Source organism: Loxodonta africana, chromosome 17 (genome assembly GCF_030014295.1).
Source record: "Loxodonta africana isolate mLoxAfr1 chromosome 17, mLoxAfr1.hap2, whole genome shotgun sequence".
Taxonomy (NCBI): domain Eukaryota; kingdom Metazoa; phylum Chordata; class Mammalia; order Proboscidea; family Elephantidae; genus Loxodonta; species Loxodonta africana.
This window is the reverse complement of record NC_087358.1, coordinates 16,899,758-16,904,778: the sequence shown is the minus strand read 5'-3', so window position 1 is coordinate 16,904,778 and position 5,021 is coordinate 16,899,758. Positions and strand designations below refer to the sequence as shown.

The 5,021-nt window shown below is 37.7% G+C and overlaps 1 non-coding gene across 1 annotated transcript; it reads left to right on the top strand.

The window, feature by feature from the left end:
- Nucleotides 1–4,597: 4,597 nt before the first annotated feature.
- LOC111750549 (U1 spliceosomal RNA) lies at nt 4,598–4,759 on the top strand. Its single transcript, XR_010318231.1, has one exon. It is a non-coding gene; the product is annotated as a U1 spliceosomal RNA (small nuclear RNA).
- The last annotated feature ends 262 nt before the right edge of the window (nt 4,760–5,021 follow it).

The window sequence follows — 5,021 nt, the reverse complement described above, 5'->3', positions numbered from 1 at the left end:
AGAGAGTGGGTAAGTGCTACAGCTGCTAACCAAAGGGTCGGCAGTTCAAATCCACCAGGTGCTCCTTGGAAACTCTATCAGGCAGTTTTACTCTGTCCTATAGGGTCAGAATCGACTCGACGGGACTGGGTTTGGTTTTCTTGGTTTGGTGTAAGAGAGTTCCCATTTCTTCACATCCTCAAAAAGACTTGTTGTCATTTGTTTTGATGATTACAGTCATCTGGCCGTTCTGTGCTGTCAAGTCGATTCTAATAGCAACCCCTTATGACAGAGTAGAACTGCCCTATAGGTTTCTAAGGCTGCAATCTTTATAGAGCACATCACCAGATCTTTTCTCCTGTAGAGACACTGGTGGCATCAAATGTCTGACATTTCAGTTAGCAGCCAAGCCCTTAACTCTTGTGCTATCAGGGCTACTAAAAAAAAAAAAAAATTTTTTTTTTTGCTACTACTATGTACAAAATGGCATCCAGTTGTGCTTTTGATACACATTTCTCTGATGGCTAATCATGCTAAGTGTCTTTTTATGTGCTCGTTTTTCATTGTACATCTTTCTTTAGAAATGTCTATTCAGATATTTTGCTCATTTTAAAAAATGTGATATTCCACTTTTTATTATTGAGTTACAGGGTTTTTTTTTTTTTGTAGATAAAAGTTCCTTATCAACTGACAAATTAATGAATAAAAAAGCTAATATTTTGAAACCAAACAAAACTTGAAAATTGTTTGATAATATACATTTAGTTTCCTGTTGTTGTTAGGTGCCACTGAGCCATTTCTGACTCTTAGCGACTCCATGTATCACAGAACTGAAAGGATGCAAGGTCCTGGGCCATCCTCACAATCTTTGCTACGTGTGAGCACATTGTTGCAGCACTGTGTCAGTCCATCTCCCTGAGGGTCTTCCTCTCTTTCACTGACCTTCTACTTTACCAACCATGATGTCCTTCTCCAGGGACTGGTGCCTCTTGATAATATGTCCAAAATACATGAAATGAAGTCTGGCAATCCTAGCTGTTAAAGGAGCTTCTGGCTGAACTTCTTCCAAGATGGATTTGTTCAGTTTTTGACATCCTGTTGTATATTCAATATCCTTTGCCAACACCATCCATCAATTCTTCTTCTGTCTTCCTCATTCCTTATCCAGCTTTTGCATGCATATGAGATGATTGAAAATACCATGGCTTGGTTCAGGGTGCACTTTGGTCCTTGAAGTGACATATTTGCTTTTTCACACTTTAAACAGGTCGTTTGCAGGAGATTTCCCCAATGCAATGCATCATTCGATTTCTTGACTGCTGCTTCCATGGCGTTGATTGTGGATCCAAGTAAAATGAAATCCTTGACAACTTCAATCTTTTCTCCATTTATCATGCTTATTGGTCCAGTTGTGAGGATTTTGTTTTATGTTCTTTCTCACTGTATTTTTGGGCCATCGATCTATTTTCAGTGGAAGGAGGATACTATCCCAAAATTACAATAAATGTTTAAGTTCAGCAAACACAACAGTAGTATACAATTGATGCAAAACCGGTAGACTCACTTTGCCTGTTAACCAAATTTATCCAAGATAACCTGACCACTCTCTCCTTTGTGTCCTATTTGCAAAGACAACAATGGCTAAAAGCACCTTAAAATTTTAAGAATTTACTCTGAAGAAGGGGAAAAAAATAACAACTGTGACTCCCATTGATTTCCATGGGATTAATATTTTTTCTTACCTTTCAAATTTATGGAATATGTACAAATTGTAACTAATCCCACACATTTTTCTCCTGGTAACTGTCCTGTTGCCAGAGACTGCCAGTGATCTGGAAACCATACACAAAAAATGTATCTTCTGGGAATTTAGTCACCACCATGTTCTCCAGTGTGAGTTGTTGGTCTGGTGGCACAAAATTTAAGTGTTCAGCTACTAACCCAAAGTTTAGTGGTTAGAACTCACCCAGCTGCTCTGCAGGAGGCAGCCAAGACAACTCTTTGAGTCAGTTCTACTCTGTCATGCAAGGTTGCTATGAGTCAGAATTGACTTGATGACACTGAATAACAACAACATTTTTAATTATGCTGCCCATGAATATAAAACATTCAGGGAACTAATCCTAACCCTAGGCAAACGTCCCTTCCCTTTCAATGTCAGAAGTAAGAAAACTCTATAAACAAAACCAATATTTCTGAAATCATATCTTAGAAGATGATTAAATTTAAAAGCTGAAGAAAATGTAAAAGATTCAGTTATCTAAAGATTTCGTTCCTTGTTTTAAGCTGCCATTTTGTTGGCCCTCAGCTCACGGCAACCCCGTCCATCCATAACAGACGCTGCCCAACCTCATGATCATTTGGAACTCAGAACGTTGTGTTGCATTCTGTTTTTATTGGCTGATTTTTAGAAATAGATCACCAGGCTTTTTCCCTAGTCTTCCTCAGTCTGAAAGCTCCCTTGTAACCTGTTCAGCACCATAGCAATGCATAACCCTCTACGGACAGAGGAGAAGTGGCTGGATGTGAGGTACATTGGCCAGGAATTGAATCCTGGTTTCTGCATGGAGGGGGAGCATTCTACCACTAAGTCGCCAATACCTTACGAGACTTTAGGTAAAATATGGGCAACCTAGATTGCTAAAGTGTCAGACTACAGGAATAGAAACCAATAGAGACTCTTTTTGAATTCATGAACTAAACCGTCCTTTCCCCTGATGACATGTTGTTGTAGTGTGCCATCTAGCCTATTCCTACTCATAGCGACCCTACACGACAGAGTAGAACTTGCCCGATAGGGTTTCTAAGAAGTGGCTGGTGGATTTGAACTGCCGACCTTTTGTTCAGAAACCAAGCTCTTAAACACTTCACCACCAGGGCTCTGATGACATATAGTATCCTGTATATATTTTATTGCTGAACTTGGAGACTTGCATTATAAAGACATATATGTTTACATTCCCCATTTATTGAAGCTAGACTATTAGTTCCTTAAGGACAGAATTTTTGTTTTGTTAATCATTTTATTCCTAGTGTTTAGAACTCTGCCTATGGCATAAATAATTTACTTTCAGTAATATTAGTTTAATTAATGTAATATTAAAGTTGATAAATGATAAATTGAGACCTGAGAAGTTACTCTTCAATCTATTTACTATCCAAGATGCACAATTTTTTGTGTGTGTGTGCAAAAGGCAGATAATAAGCATAGATCATAGATGGCATTCAATGATTTCATGTCAGACATCCCTTATTATGAGCCTCAGTTTCCTAATAAACAACAACAAAAAAAATCAAAATATTCAATTGTACCCTTTACCTTATTTTTTTTCTTGAAAGGTAACTAGAGTGAGGTTATAGAGAGCTTATGGTATCAGCCTTTCTTGATAATATGTATTATCTTTTAGTTCTAAGAGTTTTCAGTTAATGAAGGAATAATAGAATCTAATTCAGGATGGTATGAGGAAACTGCAAAGCCAAATTTGTGAGAGTGGAAGGAAATTTAGTATTGCCTAAAGCTTCAAGTATTATTGCAGTTACTGTTCTTATGTATTTTTCCTGATTGACTACTTGAGATTACAAATTAGAATTATAAAATACAAAAAATAAATATATACTTGATTTAAATTGCCATTTAAAAAGGATAGATGAAGTCAAACACAATCCCCTGGAAAATCAAATCATTAGGAGAAATACCACATAATGATATGTTCTTGCCTGTGTTTCATTTGTGGAGTTTTAAAAACTGACCTACTTATCTGATGTCCCCTGACAAAAAGATCATAGAACATCCTTGAATAATAGGTTGCAAACAACGTAATGCTTCTAAGCACTTTAGAAAAGGAGAAAGAGAGGGAATTTAGTGGAAAAATACTGGTACATCATAGAACCAATAGGCAAATAGAGGATTAGCCTTTGGGAAGTGGCAGTTCTTACAGGAACTCTGGAGGATTAGGCAGCAGAAGCAGCAGCAAAGGTCACTCAGATAAACAAACGGGCCCCCACGTTGCAGCTGTCACCGGAACGAAGGAATTCCCCAGCCCCTAGTGTTTGTTTCAGTTGCTTAAGCTCCAGAGTACTGAAAGAGTATTATTGACAAAGCCCACATCATTTCCCCATCCATTGGCTCTGCCCTTTGACTGCCCTAGCAAGAAGTGCACACTAAATCCCACTAAGAAGACATACAGTTGGAGAATTCTTAAGGAAGTCTGAAGGGAAATTACAAAGTAGGAGTTAGAGCCTGAAAGGAAAAAATGCTTCACATTCCCAGATAATGTTCCTATATCCAAATATAGATACAGAAATGATATCTAGAAGGCTTCTTGTGGATGTATGTCTAGACATCCCATCCTACGGCAACTATAAGCAACAAAGATGCATCTTGGCAGCCACCTTAGTCTTTGAGTAAGCTTTTAATGGTTGGGGTTCATGCAATAAACATTTTGAGAGTAATTACATTGTTGTTGTTTTTATTATGTGCCATTGAGTCAGTTATGACACATAGCAACCCTATAGGACAGAGTAGAACTGCCCCATAGGATTCCCACTGAGTGGCTAGTGGATTAAAACAGCTGGCCTTTTGGTTAGCAGCCAAGCTCTTAACCACTGAGCCACCAGGGTTCTTACCTGGCAGGGGAGATACCACGACCACAAAGGTGATTTTCCCACAGTGAGGCTCATCCATTGCACTTCGGTGTGCTAACCCCGGCCATTTCCTCAAATGTGAAACTAGACTGCATAATTTGTGGTAATAATATTAATAATACCAAATGGAATAATTAAAAAGCATATGCTAGTGGTATTGATAACATTAATCAAGTTACTAAAGAGGCTTCTTATTAATGTAAAAATGAATGAAAACTCAGGTATATTTTCTCTTTCCTCATTAAGCGAAATGTAATACAGTACCGCTTCAAAGGCCACATGGTTGTATAATGACTACATTTCATTTATTTCTAGTTATTTGAGTTTTGATATATTTTCACTATAATCCTCTAAAGATCTGTTTTATAGAGTCTTGGAATCAACATTATTTTTACAAA